Below are 23,833 nucleotides of genomic sequence, written 5' to 3' on the forward strand. Positions count from 1 at the left end.
TGGGACACAGCCGCTTACAGTGACACAGCCCCATCACGTCGGCATCTACTTTGCTACCTCCCTGTTACCTCCCAAGTATGCCCACTGAATTCCACAGACTGTGCGTCTGATTCCATACTGCATCTCTGAGCACTAGCAATCGGGACACATGTGATGTGCAACTGGGACCAGGGGGGTTTCCGTCTGCCTGGAAACCCCCCTCCCCAGCCCACACCATGACCACAATAGAAATAGTAATATATTGGAATTTTACTAGCGCTGCATGTTCTTCTCAGTATCATAAATGAAATAAATAGCACCACCTGTGGATCTTTTAACATGTATCAGCCAGTAATAAATAACCTGTGCACCAATTAGGGGATTTGGAAAACATGCACTGTTAGGAATGCACTGCTATAGAGCCCAATATTTACATATATGTCCAGGGCAGTGCTAGGTTATTCTGCTGCTCCCCCAGACCCCCGGACTTGCTCCCATGCCCTGTAAGGTGCTCACATCTAAAATAAAAACATTCAGCTCAGGCAGGATGACCCTACTGCTGCATTTAATGGCTTACTGTGATCTCTGGGCCTGATTCAGACCGGTCGCAAGCGCTGAGCGCTCCCAACCGGATAGGTGTTTGCCCACTGGGCATGCGCACGACGGAGCCGGCTCTGTCGTGTGCATGCGCGAGACTTGGCTAGCGACGGGTGCTCCGTCGCTCCGGGTCTCACACCAAAGGGGGCAAGCTATCGATGGTGATTGACAGCTCGCCCAGTTTGGTAGGCGGGCAGGGGGGGCGGCTGGCCAAACAGAGGTGTTCCCGAAGGAATGCCTGCCATTTGGGGGCGGCCCCACTGACATCACCAGTGATGTCAGTGGGAGACCTTCCGGCTCTATTAGAGCCAGAAGCTCTCTGGGGCTTGCGGCCATGAGACCCTACCACAAGGGTCTCGTTGCAAGCCCGATGGTCGCGATGGTCTTGACCATCGCGAACATCAACCTGGCCGCTCGCAATAGCTGTGGGTGGTCACTGATTCAGAGCGAGCGCTCGTTCAGAGCCCACTGGTCCTGTATATGCTGGAATTCTGACATTCAATACACTTTGTATGACGCATATTAAAGCTGGATAAGTGGTAATTATGCCCTCTTCATGGACTGGCCACACTCACTCTAAAATCAAACATTTGGAAACCCCCCTCTAGAAATCCTGCGTTTGCCACTTGGGACACATTAAAACATCAACCAACTGCGTGTGGAATCGACACTGTGTGTCACTCAGTATCAGTCCCCTTATATCTGGTATGCATGAAATTATTTTATTTAGTGCTAGAATACATATATTTATTTTATACACATGGTGCATGAGACATGGCGGAAGTTATGGAAATTAATCTCTATGGTGATATATGATAAATGTCAGCACAGAAATAGCAAACTGGGGAAGGGGCTAGGCAAAACATATCTGTAATCAGGCCTAGCCTTACCGGAAATGCATGATTTGTAGACGTCATCTCAGGAGCACTGGGGAATACAGAGGTGTCCACGTACATCTTTGCTAAAGTTGCGTCAAGCTGGGCTATTTGGCATTATTTGAGCCACGGACTTTGCGACAAAGCGTTTTTCTTTAAATATGTGTATTAGTCACTTTCACATCCTCCTAACCCTAGGCCAACATTCCTGTGTCATACAGCCCACCAATAAAATCTGCAATCTGACTCGACCTATATGTAACACAATATGTACTACAGCACCTATCCTTGTGTATCAATGCCTAGTTCCCTATAGATTGTAAGATTGCGAACAGGGCCCTCTTACCTATATGTATGTCTGTAATTACCCAGTCTTGTTTTAGAACTGTTTTAAATTGATCCCAATCGTGCAATGCAATGAAATATGCTGGCGCTATATAAGTAACTGTTCTTAAGAATAATAATAATAATAATAATAGTTGTATCATAATTCGACCAAAATACTTTGCTGGGGTACACTGACTGCTGGGGCTGGTGTTACTTGTACTTCTGTGTGCAACTAAGTTACAAATCCAGGTACAAAATGTAAAAGACAGAGTTCTGATACAAGCAGCAGAGCCATGCCTCCTTCCACGTATAATTATGCTTAATCTGTGGCTTTATACACATTTTATACCAATTCCTTTGTACTAAAATAACTAATCTAGTGTCCCAGTATACTGTATACTTTGGGGTAAATTTACTAAGATGGGAGCTCTATTAAGAAGTGATGTTGCCCATAACAACTAATCAGATTCCAGGTATTATCTTCGAATAGGTACTAGATAAATGAGAAGTAGAATCTGATTAGTTGCTATGGGCAGCATCACTTCTTAAATAGAACTCTCATCTTAGCAAATGTACCCCTTTGTATGCAGCTACGATGCGAGTAAGAAGCATAATTTATAGAAAAAACACATTGCTACCCGTGTCGGAGCGTCTAAGTCACGACAAAGCATCCCACTAGGTGAATGAGGACACATTTGTATATTGGTTTGTAAGACACTATTATATAATAAATATAACAGTGTGCTGCTGCCAACAGATCTACAAAACATAAGGTCTGATTGCAGTTTAGGGAACCGATGGGCTATACTTTATCACCAGTAAGTTTGGAGAAATTAATTTAGTTTTTCTCATGGATTTAAAGAAAACTCTGTATAAAGAAGAAAAGAATGTCATTTAGTGGGACTATCAACAAAATGTCTTATTTCTATGGAAAAACATTTGTTGAAAATATTTATCCAGACACTTTATTGCATGTAAACCATGAACAAAATATTTGCTGTGCTGGATGTGTGGACCAGATGACTATTTGCACACTAATTCACCTCAGATTTGAAAAAAAGTGGGTAAAGCATTATATAAAAGTCTGTCACACTTTAACTCGACTAATCCCCTTGCCCTGTCTTCGAGTTCATCTCATGGCTCCTTGGATAAATAATGAACTAGTTTAAAAATATATAACTATCTGACAGAAGATTTGCTGAGTGATAACATTTTCAGGTGGCTTTAGCTATTATCCATTCTAAGCCACTTGCAACTTCATGGTATTTATCTAAGAGATGGTGGTTGTAAAACAAAGTTGTTGAGGGCTACTCAGCTGGTCTTCAAAGGAATTGTGTGACAGATCAATACTTTTTAGCACTGAGAGGTGTGGCTGCAGCAAGGATATCAATTACATAGCAACTAGTCACCCAAACATATTGGAGGCCATTTTGTGGTCTGTATGACCAGTATTCAGCCTATCAAGACCTGACCCTACTATATGACTCTTTCTACAGAATACAACATGTTCTGCTCATTAATTTCCTTTACTATTACAATATTCTGTGCTAGTTTGATGAATTGATGTTACAAAAAACACAGTTTTCTTGAATTAATACAGCACAGTATTCGGTGTTATGTTTGAAAGCAGAGTTGAAGGGGTGATACAAGTCAGTAGCAATTATTGGCATTACTGAGAAGTGTTACACTTCTTATAGACTGCATTGTCATGAATCTTGAAAGATAAATATTGCTTAAGAAAATAATATGGTGGCAATCACTGTGTGACACACTCTAACGTCAATCTATTAGATCATATGGATAAAATAGATACAAATGTGTATTATATGCATACCGTTAATTGCTATATTGGATCTAAAGCTGATTGCTCAATTGAAGCTAAAACTCCCCATCATATAATAAGCAAGAGTCTGAAAATAACCATGTTTCTCTGTTCTTGCCTTAGGCCAGTGCTTTCATTATGTTCCCTTACAGTGGATTGCCTTTTGGCTCAGATCAAGTGTATAAGATATTGCACATTGTGGGGTGTAAATGCACCTGCCACCCCCTATAGGTGATATGCCATCATCCTGGAATGGCGACCTAAGGGTACACAGAAAGTCACCGAGGTTCCAGTATGCCTCAGTGATGAGTAATGCACAGTGTACTTTATCTCACTTTTTACTTTTGGCTGGGATCATTTTTTTTATTAGCTCAGCCATGGGCTGGTACTACAGTCACTTGGCTAATCATTTTTTTTCACAGTTTTGTTACTTTACTTAGTTTTGTGTGGAGGTTTTGTATGGAAGGGTGTGGTATGTCCCAATGGGCTCAGAGTCCCTGAGATTTAGGGTGGCCCTGAGGTTCCCCACTCCGTGAACATTTGATGTCATCCCTGTGGGGGTGGGGGCAGAGGATTCCAGTCCCTGGGTGTAGCTTTGGTTGCTCCCAGGAAAAAAGGGACCCTCCCCAGCATTATGGTTACTTTTATCCCTGAAAGGGGCTTTTTGGCTCTGGGGGCATAGAGGGGCCTTTCCTCTTTTTAATAGAAGCGAAAATTCACCAAGGGTGGACCTTGTACTGTCATTTTCCCACTTCTCTGGTGTAGGGTAGTAATTCCAAGGCTGTCCCTAAACCTTCCACGCTGTCCATCTCAGCGCTACAGTGATTACAGGAAGGATCACAGGGGTCACCCTCTGCTCCTTCCTCTAGAGTGGGGGGTGATTTACTGATTTGTGTGCTGGGGAGTTGGCTGAGAACCTTGTCTTTGCTGCATCTCAGATTGTGCCTCCTTACATGAGGCTCTCATCTTGCCTTATGGGGGTAAATGTCTTGTCTAAACACATGTGACTTTTCCTTGGCTTATATGGTATATATAGCGTTATTAAATTAGCAGCGCTGCTAATGGATCGTCACTTGGCTATCCAATTAGCCCTGAAGTGTTGACCTGTTGTGTCCCAAAAGTAATCCACGAAAAGTGCAGTTTTTTCACCGCCGCAATGGCGAAAACACATAGGTCCGTGAGTTTATCACGGATCCTATGTGTTTTCGGACAAAACATCCTATTTTTTCATCTGAAACAAAAGTATATTGGAGAAAAACATTGTCGAATAACAGGGATTAACATCAAAATATCCCTGTTTTTCACCCTTAGAAAATATATTGAGGCTATTTAGATACCAGGGATAGTGTTCTGACATCAGGTAATTTAATGCTCATGTTCACTCTTAAGTAACATGCATAAGAAAATGGTACCATCAATAGGTATTAATGGAAGACATGTTATTATTACTCCTTTACTGCTTTTTAATAAACCTTGCAGTTTATGTTTAGTCCTATCAACATATAGATACAAAACGTCTGTTTCAGAGTTTCACGCAAGTCTTTATTTCGGACAGATTTTGCAGGGTCTTTTTGTAGTTGGGCATACGCAACTTAGAATAACTGTTCTAGGCTAGGTCATAGGAGTGAAGACAAAATTGTGGGATATTTAGAGGTGAGCACATGTAGCCATCCATCTGTTCTCTAGCCAGAAGGGCTGGTGCAAGAGATTTGCAGCTAGTGCTGGTGTATAAGAGTGCTGATAGTGTTGAGAGCTACTTTCACAAACAGATGGATGAGGGTGGTGCAGTCACAAAGATACACTTTTATGTCTGACCAGAGAATTCGACCAACCTGCATGCAACTCTATATCAGACCCAAGTCTACAAGTGTTAAGTAGGAACATTTAAATTAATCTAATGTTCTGGTTATTCCTGCATTCTCATTATATGTCATTGTGCATTCTCTTCATTAAACGAGAGCTCATAGAAATTGTTGTACCTTCTCCCAATATGTTGAGCCATTTCTGAGACTCTAATGGATTTGAAGATATTCATCTCCATCTTCTACTTGGCAAAGCTTGCTCTCAGGGCTGGTGGAAGGAGTGATGGTGGCCTAGGCAGGTCCCTAAATTGGCTAATGGTAACGTCGGGCCAGTTTACTTTTAGTCTTTGCCAGGCTGGTGTACCTGGAAAGTCATCGGCTTTAGGCATCCATAGGGTTACGTACCTGAGGGGGATAAAGGTTTAGGCTTCCTGAAGTTCTGCTAGTTGGGTGGGGGTATCAGGAGTACATAGAGTTCTCTTTATAAGTACTTGTAAAAAGAAATCTAACCTTGCCATTAACTGCAAATACATTATTTATCTGAGGATTATTGTGTCTTTCCTGACAGTGAATAGGTTAAAATAGTACTTTGTTACACTGCTATTTTAACACCTTCAACAAATCTCGTTATGAGGCGAATTAAGGGATTATTGTTGTACAGCAGAATTCTCTGCACTTAGTAAAACAGCCTATTGTTCCTGTTATGTGAGTGGATTTATGGGTAAGAACTTCACAGCTGTATTTCTACATCCCTGATACAGACCCCCTTTGGAGAGATGTGTGTGAGATCAGACGATGATATCCTCCGTGCTATCTCCAGGTACAAAGGACAATTTCCTTTCCACAATCAAATCTATTTTCTATCATTTTATCCATGTAATGCCGCTACTGAGATAGATTAGAGTGCACCAACCCTGGTGTGATGGTTAGATCCCTATGACAGGTTTGTAGTTATATAAGGGAATAAGGTAGGAAGATGTACAGTATCAGACCTTCTTAAGAGGACAGGTAGAGAAGATGTGCATAGCAACCAATAAGTTTCTTCCTGTCATTCTATAGAATGCACTTGATAAATGATAGGTAAAAATTCCGGTTGCTGTGGGAAACTTTTCACTTGTCCTCTTTAGAATGTTTTATAGATCTCCCTCAGAGTTCCTGTAACAAAGTATTTGCAGGAACGTTCAAGAAGTATAATATGTCTTGCAATATATTTAAATATCATGGTGTAGTGTATGAGAACAGTGTGCTGTCTATAGGTCCCTATAGAGATTATCACACTGCAAGTTATCAGTACAAAGAGTAAAAGGGATGTTATGCAAAACAGAAAGTATGAGGTTCTAAGGGTATGTAGTCAGGAAGCCGGTGGTCGAAATGCCAACCCCAGGCTTCCCGACTGTAAAATCCTGGCATGGGAATAATGATAGACATCGAAATCCGACGCCTATCTTTATAAACCCACCAAAATCCCAACGCCCGGCACACCGAACAAAGGTAAGCCGGGCGTCAGGACCTCTTAGCCGCAGTAGGGGGGGTTAGGTTTAGTGACTCCCGGGGGGGATTTAGGGTTAGGCACCCGGGTGGCTAGGACAGTATCTTCCAATAATCCAGATTTGGCCTATCAGAAAGTGAGCATAGCTTAATCAGATTGTGACTGCGGTTTGTGAATCAGTGTGGGGTTTGGGAAGATTGGAGGTATGGTTTAAGGTCAGGGACTATTTTGTCATGACTTTGCTTTTAAATGTAAGAACATGTGCCCTTCCCATGGGGGTGAAGATATATTATATTGGGCCTGGAAATATGTTTCTTACTACTTCTTGCAATTACATACTTCCAGTCTAAAATAAAAGCCATGGAAAATGAGCTCAGCCCATGATCCGCCTAAAGTTCACTAAATTAAAAAATGACACACAACTTGTTGATAAACCATCCCCACAGAGAAACAAAATGATATGCTTTTTGCATGGCACTACAAGTCTCAGCAAGGTAGCACCTCTTATTATGTTTAAAATTTGGTTGTGCAATCCAGCCTTCCCCCCTTTTTTTCCCCCTCTGTAGAATGTATTTAATGTTCATTTGAAGAAGAGACTCCTTTCGCCTGGACTGGCACTCCTCCCACCTGCCCCAGGTGATTTTAATTAGTATAGCTCCTTGCATTGCAGAATACACATTGCAATGGGTACTGTTATAGGTAGGTCCTAGATACATTTATATAATGTGTCAGTATTATGGTTGTTAGGGAGCCATCTGATGAGGTTCAACGTGATGTGGTAGCTGGGCATTCAGTTTTTGCTAAACATGTAGTAAAAAGAACCTTATTAAAACTCCATGTTATTTGTAAGAGTTTCTTATAAATGTTTTGATTAGCAGTACTCTTAGGACTCTATTTATTCACATTATTTTTACAAAAATAAAGTGAAAAAGGGTGTTTTCACACCCTTTTCACATTATTTTAGTATCACCTAAAGTTACCAAAGGGCAATCGGAGTAAAATTCGTAAAATTCTACTCCAAGCCCTAATTATCACTTATTTTTAGTAATCGGATCGCATTTCCCATAATTGTAATGGGGACTGTGATCTGTGTGCAAGTTACTAAAAATAAATTGTGAAAAAATACCGGGGGAAGCCCTGTGATAACAACGCCACCTGGAGGTGGCGTTATCCAGGGTCTCCCCCGGTTACAAGACTCCTGCTCTGCTCTAGCAGGCAGAGCAGAGCCCGGAGCCGGCCCCAGTGATCAGCTGTGTGGTCTACACAGACCGCACGCTGATCACTGCTTAAAAAAAAGAAAAACGAAATAGTAAAAAAAAAACTTACCAGAGTCCAGGGACCGGTGATGTCCTCCCTCCGGTAAGCTGGTCTTCCATCCTGCACTGGGACCCGGTCAGCTGACCCGGTGCAGGATGGGAGATCAGCTAACTGGAGTCAAGGAGGACATCACTGGAGTCCCGATCACCGGAGGTAAGTGTAATTAACGAGGGGGGAGTCGCAATCGCGGGGGCAGGGCTTAATGGTGGGGGCGGGGCTTAGTGGTGGCTGGTCAGCGCATCCAAAAATACCGTGATAAATGTGCGGAGGGGACTCGCAGTGACAGAGCTTTATTGCAAGCTCTGTCCCTGCAAGGGATTTTTAGTGAATCCCTGTGATATTGGCTGAATTCGCAATGCAAATTCAGTCGGTAATATCACACTACAATCTGCATTCAATATGCGGATTGTAGTAAATAGAGCTCCTTAGTGCTTAGAGTGTACACCTGCATGTCATTCTCTTTTTTCTGCATGGCACTACAAGTCTCAGCATAATAGCGCCTCTTTTTATGTGGAAAGGATCTACAATGCAGCCCATGAACTTCAAGGTTCAACGTGCTGTGAATTCAGAGATGCTCTTCTGAATACCGCTATAGTTGCGCATGGTTATTTTGGCTACTTTCACTTCCTATGAGCTTGAACCAGTTTGGCCATTCTCTTCTGACCTTTCTTGTTACCCAGAGAACTGCTGCTCACTACAGTAGATGTGTTTTGTTTATGCACCATTTTCTATAAAGATTGTTGTGTGTGAAAATCCCTGACCCTAAGGGTGACATATAATCACAATTTACTTCATTTAATTTTTGCTGAATTTTTGAATAAGAAACCTTTGGCCCAGGGGTGCCTTGGAAAAAATGCTGATACCCTAGGGTGCCGTGATTCAAAAAAGTTTGGGAACCACTGCTGTATGCTTTTATTCACTGATTAACTCACTAGATATTTGCATCAATGAGCAGGTAAACACCTTATAACGTGGCCACTGAGTGTAGATTAGATATACAGTAGGTAAAGCAGGTTGAGTGATGCCCAAAGCAGTCTTCTTTTAAGGTCATTTATCTAAAAAATGTAAACAAACATTGGGTTGGTAAGGAAGACATCCAGCTCATCATTTGCACCAGATGCATAACTGTCTCATATTTCGTAATAGGGCATTTCTGAGCTTTGGGCCAGCTCCCTGCCCCCAGCACATACAGTATGACGTAATGATGTCACAGAAGAAGGAGCTATGAGCAGAAAGGCCCATCAAACGGAAGCCCTTCCAGACACCCCGCAAGTTGGAGGCAGGTGGCACCAGGGTAGCACCTATACCACACTTCTAGCTGCTGCCCTGTTGCAGGCTGTGGAATATTTGACATTGTATTAAAAAATATTGATATCTTTTAAAGGATAATTCCACCCAAATCAGCAAAATAGTTTGGGATGGAATTTATTGAGATAAACATTTAAACATGACTAGGAATTCTATTTGAGTTGTTTCAAAAATGATGAGCAGGAATAGGGGAATAGAGTGCAGAATGGGACCATGAGGTCTGTTAGGGACCCATCACATCTGACATGCAGAAGCCGGAAAATGTAAGCATTTGTTTATTTATGTTTTTTGTTTAATACATCAGTTCCTGGTTCTGTCTTATGTATTAGTGAATCGGTGAGAGAGTGAACTCAGATTTCCTATGACTCCCAGTATGATTGTTGTGTTATTTTGTACTGTTTGCGTATGTGAAATTGGTCATTACACACAGAATGACTGATTTACAATTATGACAGCACCATATACAGTTTTTCTTTTATTACTGCAATTGGTATGGCTATAAATGGTATGCTCCATGGGGTGTAGAAAGGGCATTTCTATTTTGGGAAGGAAATATTTGTATTTAGTAAAACATTTATATGTACAGTGACACGCATATATGTGAGCTCTCCTATATGACCGCTTGATCAATGGTCAGCAACCACACTTAATTTACTATTGCAATTACCTGGGATGAATTATTCATTAAATGTATTTATTTAATAATAATAATAATAATAATAATAATAATTATTATTATTATTATTATTATTATTATTATTATTATTATTATTACTAGTATACTAGTATTGTCTTCTTCTTATTATTATTATTATTATTTTTATTACTAGTATTTTCTTTGTCTTCTTCTTCTTCTTCTTCTTCTTCTTCTTCTTCTTATTATTATTATTATTACTAGTATACTAGTATTGTCTTCCTCCTCTTCTTTTTCTTCTTCTTCTTCTTCTTCTTCTTCTTCTTCTTCTTATTATTATTATTACTAGTATTTTCTTCTTATTATTATTATTATTATTATTATTAGTAGTAGTATTTTCTTTATTATTATTATTATTATTACTAGTATTTTCTTCTTCTTCTTCTTCTTCTTCTTCTTATTATTATTATTATTATTATTATTATTATTATTACTAGTATTTTCTTCTTCTTCTTCTTCTTCTTCTTATTATTATTATTATTATTATTATTACTAGTATTTTCTTCTCCTTCTTCTTCTTCTTCTTCTTCTTCTTATTATTATTATTATTATTATTACTAGTATTTTCTTCTTCTTCTTCTTCTTCTTCTTCTTCTTATTATTATTATTATTATTATTATTATTATTATTATTATTACTAGTATTTTCTTCTTCTTCTTCTTCTTCTTATTATTATTATTATTATTATTATTATTATTATTATTATTATTATTACTAGTATTTTCTTCTTCTTCTTCTTCTTCTTCTTATTATTATTATTATTATTATTATTATTACTAGTATTTTCTTATTATTATTATTATTATTATTATTATTATTATTATTATTATTATTATTACTAGTATTTTCTTCTTCTTCTTCTTTTTCTTCTTCTTCTTCTTCTTCTTCTTCTTATTATTATTATTATTATTATTATTATTACTAGTATTTTCTTCTTCTTCTTCTTCTTATTATTATTATTATTATTATTATTATTATTATTATTATTATTATTATTACTAGTATTTTCTTATTATTATTATTATTATTATTATTATTATTATTATTATTATTACTAGTAGTATTTTCTTCTTATTATTATTATTATTATTATTATTATTATTATTATTACTAGTATTTTCTTCTTCTTCTTCTTCTTCTTCTTCTTCTTCTTCTTATTATTATTATTATTATTATTATTACTAGTATTTTCTTCTCCTTCTTCTTCTTCTTCTTCTTCTTCTTCTTCTTCTTCTTATTATTATTATTATTATTATTATTGTTATTATTATTACTAGTATTTTCTTCTTCTTCTTCTTCTTCTTCTTCTTCTTCTTCTTCTTATTATTATTATTATTATTATTACTAGTATTTTCTTCTTCTTCTTCTTCTTCTTCTTCTTATTATTATTATTATTATTATTATTATTATTATTATTATTATTATTACTAGTATTTTCTTATTATTATTATTATTATTATTATTATTATTATTACTAGTATTTTCTTATTATTATTATTATTATTATTATTATTATTATTATTATTATTATTACTAGTATTTTCTTATTATTATTATTATTATTATTATTATTATTATTATTACTAGTATTTTCTTCTTTTTCTTCTTCTTCTTCTTCTTCTTATTATTATTATTATTGTTATTATTATTACTAGTATTTTCTTCTTCTTCTTCTTCTTCTTCTTCTTCTTATTATTATTATTATTATTATTATTATTACTAGTATTTTCTTCTTCTTCTTCTTCTTATTATTATTATTATTATTAATAATAATAATACTAATAATAATAATAATAATCAATTCATTTAGCCCATGTAATTGTAATGTTAAATGAAATGGGAAGTTTGGGAGCACATCACATTGTGAAATCAGTCATGCTATATGGTCTGACATCTTATAATTTCTGATCATCAGAATTAATTATAATAATCATTATTGATTTCCCATATACAATATTCATATTTTATTAACTATTATTTAGGTAGATGTTTATTTTTGAGTGTGCTCTGGCCAAACCTGCATGCTATCTTGATATATCTGGGAGATTCAACAATTTTGGGGAGCTTTCCCCATTCTGAAGGCTTGATGATGCACTTCACCACACCCCCACTCTTCCGACTTGGACTTGGGATATCCTGGAGAGGAGCCAGAAGAAAAGTAGACAAATATGGCCTCCTGCAGGTTTTGGAGGTTTAACATGGATTTAATAAGTATTAAAAAGGCCCTCAGCAGATATAGGAGATGACACAACAAGTGTCCATATGCATCAAGCTCCGGAGCTTGATTCCGATAGGCAATGCCATCTATATGTTGGCTTCTTTTCTTAAGAGGTTCCAGAGAAGGATGTCGGTATGCATGCGAATAGAGGTGTGTCACATTTTATTGTAGGTCACTCACTTATGTTGATGCAGTCCTTCAGCACAATTGCTAGACAAATAACTTTTGAGCATTTGGCCACACACAGGAAGGACATGGTCGCACCAGATTCTGCAGTTCAGCAGTTGGGCTGAAAATCATTAATTAATTTAGCTGATGAACTCAAGGCCAGTGTGATCACCGACCCAACAGATTTTCCTACCTGTCTGCTGAAAGCCAATTATTATTTTGTGGGACAGTGTGTGTTGATTTGCAGCCCATACATTTGATTATGTCAAATCAAAGTATTCAAAACAAACAAAGCTAAATAGCATATGTTGTTCCAGTGTGATACGCAATAATAATCTCATCTGGTTTATTTCAATTTATAATCTTCTGGGGCATGTTGGAAAAGGCAGTCAGAATGTTACCACTGACTGCTGGTCTGTGGGCATTTTTTGAATACACTAATTGGCACAAGTGCAGGGAGAAGTAATCTGGCTACTTGGCTTAAACATTGAATGGTGGTTCTGATCCAGTTTAGCTACCCACTTATGAATTACGGCATTCAAATCTAATAGCAGAATAAGTAAGGGTGGGAACAGCTTTATGTAGACTCCAAATAATTAGTAGTAAAAGGTTAATTTCCAAAAGATTGTCAGTGTAATAAAACAATTACTGGTGTGTGCAGACCTCTGTGTTTTGGTTTTGGTTCTAAATCATCATGTTTTGGGTTTGGTTTTGGCAAATCACCCACAAGTGTTTCGGTTTTGGATTCCTTTAAAATTAATAAAAACAACTAAAATCATTAAACTTTAACCTGTTTTGTTCATATTTTATTATAGTATAAATTTTTTCCAATCATTTTCAGTCAATTTTGAACACCTCCTAGATTCCCTCAAAGGTTTGGAGTGAAATAATGGACTGGAGGAGCAATATACCATATTTGGTTCATAACTGTGCTAGGGAAAAAAGCTTATCTGTTCCGCATGTGGGGCTCTATTTACTACAATCCGCATATTGAATGAAGATTGTAGTGTGATATTTCCGACTGAATTCTCATTTCGAATTCAGCCAATATCACAGGGATTTACGAAAAATCCCTTGCAGGGACAGAGCTTGCAAATCCCCTCCGCACACTTATCATGGCATTTTCATTAATAAAAACCATGACAACAGCCTGCGCATGCGCTGACCGGCTGCTGCTAAGACCTGCCCCCTGCCATTAAGCCCCGCCCCCATGATCATACCCCCCCCTCCATTAATTAAACTTCCCTCCGGTGATCGGGACTCCGGTGATGTGCTCCGTGATTCCAGTGAGCTGATCTCCCATCCTGCACTGGGACCTGGTCAGCTGGCCAGGTCCCAGTGCAGGATAGGAGACCAGCAGACCAGAGGGATGACATCACCATACACCGGAGCCTCGATCTCCGGTCCCTGGACTCTGGTAATTTTTATTTTTTTTACTATATTTTTTACTTTTTTTTAGCAGTGATCAGGTTGTGGTCTGTTTAGACCACACAGCTGATCACTGGGGCCGGCTAAGGGCTCTGCTCTGCCTGTTAGAGCAGAGCAGGAGTCCAGTAACCGGGGGAGACCCTGGATAACGCCACCTCCAGGTGGCGTTATTATCACAGGGCTTTCCCCGGTATTTTTTCACAATTTATTTTTAGTAACTTGCACACAGATTGCATTTCCCATTACAATTATGGGAAATGCGATCTGATTACTAAAAATAAGTGATAATTAGGGCTTGGAGTAGAAGTTTACGTATTCTACTCCAATTGCCCTTTAGTAACTTTAGGTGATACTAAAATAATGTGAAAAGGGTGTGAAAACACCCTTTTTCACTTTATTTTAGTAAAAATAATGTTAATAAATAGAGCTCTTGGTGCTTTCAATGAGATGATAGTAAAATACACCTTTTGTTTTACTAAAGCCTACCTACCCTACTAACTTCTCACAGTCACTCTCTCCGCCTCCCACCTCGTCTCACCATTGAACTGTTCACCACTTTCTACAACTGTTCATCTTTTCCCTTTAGAGTGTAAGCTCTCTGGGAGGGTCTTTTCCCCTCTTGTATTACAATTTTGTACTACCGCTAAAGGTGGGTACACACCTGACAGATATATCTGCAGATGATGGTTGTTAACACACTGAATGGCAATCATCTGTGTCTTGCTGTGGGTCCCGGCGACCAGGGGGCATGTTGGGGGCATGTCCCAGTGGGCGGGGAGGGTGTCCCACCCCCCTCCTCGCGGCTGCCGCTCTGTGTGTATGGGCGGTCTGCAGACCGCCCATACACACCTGCCGATGGTAAGATATGTCTGCAGACATATCTGTCCATCGGGCTATGCAGCACAGCCAATGCGATATGTTGGTGAACACCCACGTTCACCGACATTTAGCGGGTACACACTGCCCAACGGGCAGCAGATACATTGGCCAATCAATTGATCGGCCAATGTATCTGTCAGTGTGTACCCAGCTTAACACTCTCGTCGTTATCCTTTCAGTGTTTCTCACCCATACAATGAGGACAGGATAATTGAGAGATGTTGCCTCACCACCTCTACCCTGCAACTCTCCATGGCCAGCTCCAATTAGTTACAGCAATTTGCCCTACACTTGCCACTGTCCTTGGTTTAATTGTAATTGTTTTCTTACTATGTACTTGTGCTATGCTGTGCCTTACTCATGCTGCATTATTGGTTTTAATGTCTATCTTACATATGGTGCTGCATACACTGAGTGGCACCTAATAAGTAAATTATAACAATAGTAATCATGGATGGAAAGGTCAATAATGTGCATAGAAAGTTCTAGACATTGAGCCTCTGGGTGGAGGGTCAAAAAGGCCAACTCTTTTTTGCTGTTTTACCATACCCAGACCAAAAAAAATGGTGTGGAAAACTTGCAGATGTTAATCCATTTTGGTGCACGGAACTTACTCAAAGACTATGAAGAAAGGGTTGTGGTATGAAAGGTCGACAGACAAAATGTTGGCAATGTATAGGTCACCACCAAATGGTCGACAGGCAATAGGTCCACAGGTACAAAAAGTTGACAGGTACATAATGTTGACACACATTGTCAACTCAAAAATGGTCGACACATTTTTGTGTATTTTAAGCCTAATCCTAACCCTAAACCTAACCCTCCCTCAGTGATTAAAATCTAACCCTCCCCCTGGTGCCTAACCCAAATCCTCTCCCACGTACCTAAACCAAACCGTAGTCTTAACCGAACCCCCCCTAGTGCCTAAGCCTAACTGTATCCTCTGGCAGCCTAACCCTAATCTACCCACAAGTGCCTAACGCTAACCCTAACCTTAAAAATGCTGTAAACAAAACATATCAACCTATTTTTGTGTCGACCATTGGTGTGTCAACCATTTGAACCTGTTGACCTTTTGTACCTATTGGCCTTTTGGACTGTCGACCTTTTGTCAGTTGACCTTTAGTGTTTATTGACCTTTTTACCTGTTGACCTATTGACTGTTGAACTTTGGTGTCAACCTTTAGTACATGTCGACCTTTTGTACATTTCGACCTATTCACTGTCCACCATCTACTAGTTCCATGACAGGGTGGAAACAATGATGTTTTTTAATCAAGAATTTTAAACTAGGAGAAATTAGGTCAGACAGCCCACCCTACACTTTAACATTCTATATTATTATTATTATTATTATTATTATTATTATTATCCTTTAATTATATGGCACCACAAGGGTTCCGCAGCGCCATACAAAGTACATAAACAAAGTACATAAACAGTTGAACAGAGTACAAAGTACATAAACAAAGTACATAAACAGTTAAACAGAACAAGAAAACAGTGACAAGACATTGCAAGACAGTCACATGGTATATAAACATTACTGCAACAGTAGCAGGATGGCAAATGTCAAGGGTTAGGTGCTGTTTTAAGGAGTATATTGTAGATATCAATACAAGTAAAGAAAGGAAAAGCACATGAGGGAAGAGGGCCCTGCTCATTAGAGCTTACATTCTAAAGGGGAGGGGAAGACAGACAGAAATGACACAGATGGGGTAGACAGTGAGCATGGGTCAGAGGGTTAGGATGGAAGATGGTTGGATTCTTACTATACAGTGTGTGTGGAAGTCATTTGGAATAAGAGATTTACTCCACTGACATTCTACTTTACGTGAGATTTTTTTGTAGGTGTTTTGTTACTGTGGAAAGCCACGGCTGTCATTTCAGTTACGTGAAGTTTGATGGGTAGCTGGAGCCACTTTATCAAGGGCTATTTAAGCAGTTTGGTTAAGGTGGGAAACAGCGTTCTCAGGAGAAGTAGATGTACTAGAAATTGGTGACAGTAGTGGTTGTGGAAAGGTGGTCGATTGTTGAAAATAATGATAAGTTGTGACACAGTGTGGTTTCTATAAGGCACATTTAGTGATTTGGAGGGTGAAGGGAGACACGTGATGTGTATGAGGTTTGCAGGGTTTTTATTCCATAGTAAATCAGCTGTATGTGTGTGGGGCCTGGATTTGGTGATATGTCACCAGCTAGTAAAAGCAGAAGGAGAAAGAAGTAAATATAGTTGAAGGATGTGTGTAAAAGTTTGTAATGGTGACACAATGAGGTTGTATTAGTCAATGTATGATAAAAAGAAGGCTCATGAGCTTTTAGAGGAGAAGAAGGCTCATGAGCTTTTAGAGGAGAGTAAATCAATATGGCTGCAATGAGCACAAAGGAGTGAGATTTGCAGGCAGAGTTAAGGATGTTGTAACCTTAAAGAAGATACAAAGGAGTATTTTTATGAAAGGAAATGTGTAGTACATGGTGAGTTTTAGGTAAGTTATTTTTAGATTATTTTTCTAAGAAATCATTTTTTTTGTCTGAAATTACCTTAGATGTTGGTCAATGTTTGTTCAACTGTTTGATTAACTGTTATGTTAGCACACTTTGTGATTTAACACTTTGTGCATTTAACCACAGCTGCCAAACATATATCACCAGTGTTAATAGCATATAAAACATGTAACAAAGAGAGGTCCCCGAAAATGAGAGAACTAGCAGTAAGGAGGATTCATAATTTCAGGGATTTGGTCTGGGCATGGTAAAACAGCAAAAAAAAGATTTTTCAGATGCAAAACTTACAAAACAGTACCTTGTAACTATTCAGAACATTTTATCACCAAATGAAGATTTAACATATATCGTATGAAGCCATATTCCGGTACTGAGGCTCCTGCACACTGAGAATATAACTGTAAATTACCTATCATACCATATCAAATCATATTAACAAAAGGATACCTTTCAAATGTTGCTGATTATTCAGTCCAGATGATAGGTACCACTGACTTACTGTGCTCATGATGTACAGTGCTTCCGGAAAGTATTCACAGCGCTTCACTTTTTTCACATTTTGTTATGTTACAGCCTTATTCCAGAATGGAATAAATTAATTTTTGTCCTCAATATTCTACATACAATACCCCATAATGACAACGTGTAAAAAGTTTTTTTGCAATTTTTGCTAATTGAATAATAAAAAAAGAAATCACACGTACATAAGTATTCACAACCTTTGCTCAATACTTTGCTGATGCACCTTTGGCAGCAATTACAGCCTCATGTCTTTTTGAATATAATGCCACAAGCTTGGCACACCTATCTTTGGGCAGTGTCGCCCATTCCTCTTTACAGCACCTCTCAAGCTCCATCAGGTTGGATGGGAAGCGTTGGTGCACAGCCATTTTCAGATCTCCCCAGAGATGTTCAATTTGATTGAAGTCTGGGCTCTGGCTGTGCCACTCAAGGACATTCATAGAGTTGTCCTGAAGCCACTCCTTTGATATCTTGGCTGTGTATCACCCCAGTCTGAGGTCAAGAGCACTCTGGAGCAGGTTTTCATCCAGGATGTCTCTGTACATTGCTGCATTCATCTTTCCCTCTATCCTGACTATTCTCCAAGTTCCTGCTGCTGAAAAACATCCCCACAGCATGATGCTGCCACCACCATGCTTCACTGTAGGGATGGTATGGGCCTGGTGATGAGCCGTGCCTGGTTTGCTCCAAACATAACGCCTGGCATTCACGCCAAAAAGTTCAATCTTTGTCTCATCAGACCAGAGAGTCCTTCAGGTGCATTTTGGCAAACTCCAGCTGGGCTGCCATGTGCTTTTTACTAAGGAGTGGCTTCCATCTGGCCACTCCAATATACAGGCCTGATTGGTGGATTGCTGCAGAGATGGTTGTCCTTCTGGAAGGTTCTCCTCTCTCCACAGTGGAATGCTGCAGCTCTGACAGAGTGACCATCGGGTTCTTGGTCACCTCCCTGACTAGGGCCCTTCTCCCCCGATCGCTCAGTTTAGACGGCCAGCCAACTCTAGGAAGTGTCCTGGTGGTTCCGAACTTTGGATGATGGAGGCCACTGTGCTCATTGGGACTGTCAAAGCAGCAGATTATTTTCTGTACCCTTCCCCAGATTTGTGCCTTGAGACAATCCTGTCTCGGAGGTCTACAGACAATTCATTGGACTTCATGCTTGGTTTCTGCTCTGACATGCACTGTCAAGTGTGGGACCTTATATATATATACGTATATGCCTTTCAAAATCATGTCCAATCAACTGGATTTACCACAGGTGGACTCCAATTAAGCTGTAGGAACTTTTCAAGGATGATCAGTGGAAACAGGATGCACCTGAGCTCAAGTTTGAGCTTCATGGCAAAGGCTGTGAATACTTATTTATTTCTTAGTGGGTTTTTTTTATTAAATTTGCAAAAATCTCCCAAAAATTTTTTACACGTTGTCATTATGGGGTATTGTGTGTAGGATTTTGAGGACAAAAATGAATTTAATCCATTTTGGAATAAGGCTGTAACATAACAAAATGTAGAAAAAGTGAAGCATTGTGAATACTTTCCAGATGCACTGTAGCTGGAGTACTCAAATTGAAAACCAACTGTATACCCAGAAGATGGTATTAAAATAAGCAGTTGAATGTCTTAATCATTTCCAATAGTGCATTTATAACTGGAACATGTGGTAAGGCTGCAGAAATATAGATGGTACCTGGGAATGTCTCATGGTCTCCATATATGGTAGGTGATGCTTACAGTACATCACAATCACTACATATGAAGCTAAATGGCGATTGCAGAATACAAAAAGTCATGGTTGAGAAAAGCGGTGAGTGGTGCATTATAAAATGGGATGGGTAGAAGTTCCATACTATTGCAATGTTAAGCTAAAGGGTACCAGTGTAACATTGGGAGTTCTAGGCTCTATAGACTTTTTCTCTTTCTGTACAGTGATGATGAGCCAGAGGCCCTTTTATAGGTTAGGTCTAGTCGGTGTAGAAATCTGATTTCTGGTGGTGTAGGTTCTGCCTTCATGCGAGACAGCAAGCTGGAAGCTAACCTGAAATCTAACTTGTAGAATAAGCTGGGATTGTGGTGTAATTTAGGGCTGTTTATTTACATTATTTTTAATAAAATAAAGTGAAAAATGGTGTTTCAAACACATTTCAGATTATTTTAGCTTCACATAAATTTACTAATGGGAAATTGGAGTACAATTCGTAAAACACTACTCGGAACCGTAATTATCATATATTTTTAGTAGGGGTGTGCACCGGCCACTTTTCGTGTTTTGTGTTTTGGTTTTGGATCTTGATCTTTCTTCGTGTTTTGGATCTGGATTGGTTTTGCCAAAACCACCCTTCGGTGTTTTGGGTTCTGGGTTTTGTGTTTTGGATCTGTATTTTTTTTTTAAAAAGCATAAAAACAGCTAAAATCACAGAATGTGTTGATTTTTCTGCTCCTATGCTATTATTAACCTCAAAAACCTTAATTTCCACTCATTTCCAGTCTATTCTGAACACCTCACACCTCACAATAGTGTTTTTATGTCCAAAAGGTTGCACCGAGGTAGATGGATGACTATGCTAAATGACACGAGTGGGCAGCACAAACACGTGGCCCATCTAGGAGTAACACTGCAGTGGCAGACAGGATGGCAGTTTGAAAAACTAGGCCCCAAACTGTACATAATGCAAAGAAAAAAAAGAGGTGCAAGATGGAAGTATCCTTGGGCCCTCTCACCCACCCTTATGTTGTATAAATAGGACATGCACACTTTAACAAACCAATCATTTCAGCGCCAGGGCCTGCCACACGACTGTGGCTGAAATGATTGGTTCGTTTAGGCCCCCACAAAACAAGCTGGCAATTAATCTGTCCCTGCACAAACTGGCTCTACGGAGAAAAGATGTCATCCTCATCCTCCTCATTCACCGATTCCTCACCCTCTTCAGTGTTGTGTACATCCTCATCCTCACAGAGTATTAATTCGTCCCCGCTGGAATCCACCACCACAGGTCCCTCTGTACGTTCTGGAGGCTGGTCTCCCTGGAAGAGTTGATAATTCATTTTTATGAACATCATCTTCTCCACATTTTGTGGAAGCAACCTCCTACGCCTTTCACTGACAAGGTTCCCGGCTGCACTAAACACTCTTTCGGAGTACACACTGGAGGGGGGGCAACTCAGGTAAAATAGAGCCAGTTTGTACAGGGGCCTCCAAATTGCCTCTTTTTCCTGCCAGTACATGTACGGACTGTCTGACATGCCTACTTGGATGCTGTCACCGATGTAATCCTTTAACAGACAGACGCACGCTTGTCGCTGCTGCTTTGAGGATGCGGGTGCCACTACAGCCCACACAATTCACAAAGACAGAAAAAAAAAGAAGAATTTTTTATTTTTTGTGGAGCGCACTTTGAGGGTTACACCACCCTTTAACAGACAGACACACGCTTGTCGCTGCTGCTTTAATGATGCAGGTGCGGCTACTGCGCATACATTTCACACATAAACACAGAAAAAAGAAGATTATTTTATTTGGTTGGAGCGCACTTTGGGGGTTACACCACCCTTTAACAGACAGACGCACGCTTGTTGCTGCAGCTTTGAGGATGCAGGTGCGGCTACAGCCCACACAATTCAGAAAGACAGAAAAAAAAAGAAGAATTTTTTATTTTTTTGTGGAGCGCACTTTGAGGGTTACACCACACGCTTGTCGCTGCTGCTTTGACAATGCAGGTGCGGCTACTGCGCATACATTTCACACACAAACACAGAAAAAAGAAGATTATTTTATTTTGGTTGGAGCGCACTTTGGGGGTTACACCACCCTTTAACAGACAGACGCACGCTTGTCGCTGCTGCTTTGAGGATGCAGGTGCAGCTACAGCCCACACAATTCACAAAGACAGAAAAAAATTTTTTTTTTTTTTGTGGAGAGCACTTTGAGGGTTACACCACCCTTTAACAGACAGATGCACGCTTGTTGCTGCTGCTTTGAGGATGCAGGTGCGGCTACAGCCCACACAATTCACAAAGACAGAAAAAAAAGAAGAATTTTTTATTTTTAGTGGAGCACACTTTGAGGGTTACACCACCCTTTAACAGACAGACGCACGCTTGTTGCTGCTGCTTTGAGGATGCAGGTGCGGCAACAGCCCACTCATTTCACAAAGACAGAAAAAAAAAGAATTTTTTATTTTTTGTGGAGCGCGCTTTGGGGGTTACACCACCCTTTAACAGACAGACGCACGCTTGTCACTGCTGCTTTGAGGATGCAGGTGCGGCTACAGCCCACACATTTCACAAAGACAGAAAAAAAAAGATGAATTTTTTTATTGTTTGTGGAGCACACTTTGAGGGTTACACCACCCTTTAGCAGACAGATGCACGCTTGTCGCTGCTGCTTTGAGGACAGTATCATATGCAGTGACAGTAGACTTGTCAGAAATTGTTGGCACGTCCTTCAGTCCGGACCAGATGTCCAAACCGGCCCTTGACTTATGACACTGGCGCATGCTTGGCACTGCTACTGTGTTGATGCACGTGCGGCTACATCGCACACAAGTCACAAACACAGAAAAAAAATAGTTTTCTATCTTTTGGAGCACTTTGAGGGTTACACCACCCTTTAACAGACAGATGCACGCTTGTCGCTGCTGCTTTGAGGATGCAGGTGCGGCTACAGCCCACACAATTCACAAAGACAGAAGAATTTTTTTATTGTTTGTGGAGCACACTTTGAGGGTTACACCACCCTTTAACAGACAGACGCACGCTTGTCGCTGCTGCTTTGAGGATGCAGGTGGAATCTAGACGGGATTTGGAACCGGGGACACACTACCTCCATCAATTGTCTAAATCCCACTGCATTAATGGCAGATACCGGACGCACGTCTAACACCAACATAGCAGTCAAGGCCTCAATTATACTTTTTGCTTCAGGATGACTGCTGTCGTACTTCATCCTCCTCGCTAAGGACTGTTGGAGGGTCAATTGTTTAGTAAAAGTAGTGGTGTTCCTACTTCCTCTCTGGGATGATGAACAACTCCCAGCAGCAGCAACAGCACTAGGAGGAAGTGGTTCTTGATCTTTCCCTATTTTATTTTTATCGGAGAAAGTTTGGTCCTCCATTTATGTTATATTGATATATACGTGCGGCTAAGGCGCACACAAACACAGAAAATACGTTTTTCTAGTGCACTTTGTGGGTTACACCACCCTTTAAGAATTGAGCCAGCCGGCCCTTTACTTATGGGACACAGGCGCACGCTTGGCGCTGCTCCTTTGTTGATGCACGTGCAGCCACAGTGCACAAAATTCACAAACACAGAAAATATTTTTTTATTTTGTTTGGAGTGCCCTTTGGGGGTTACAGCACCCTTTAACGGTCAATCCAGCTGGCTGTTTACCTATGACACAGGCGCACGCTTGGCGCTACTTTGTTGATGCACGTGTGGCTACTGCGCACACAATTCACAAACACGAAAAAAATATTTTTTTTTCTTTTGTTTGGAATGCCCTTTGGGGGTTACAGCACCCTTTAATGGACAAGCCAGCCGGCCCTTTACTAATGGGACACCGGCGCACGCTTGGCGCTGCTCCTTTGTTGATGCACGTGCAGCCACAGTGCACACAATTCACAAACACAGAAAATATTTTTTTATTTGGTTTGGAGACAACTTTGGGGGTTACAGCACCCTTTAACGGTCAAGCCAGCCGGCCCTTTACTTATGACACAGGCGCACGCTTGGCACTACTTTGTTGATGCACGTGCGGCTACTGCGCACACAATTCACAAACACAGAAAAATATTGATTTTTTTTGCACTTGGGGGGAGCACCCCTGATGGACAGAGCACCCCCTGGACAACACTACAGCACCCCTTTAGGACTGGGACACTGCACAGGTCTTTGGAGTGG

The sequence above is a fragment of the Taudactylus pleione genome, unplaced genomic scaffold (assembly GCF_031769625.1).
Source record: "Taudactylus pleione unplaced genomic scaffold, aTauple2 ptg000192l, whole genome shotgun sequence".
Taxonomy (NCBI): domain Eukaryota; kingdom Metazoa; phylum Chordata; class Amphibia; order Anura; family Myobatrachidae; genus Taudactylus; species Taudactylus pleione.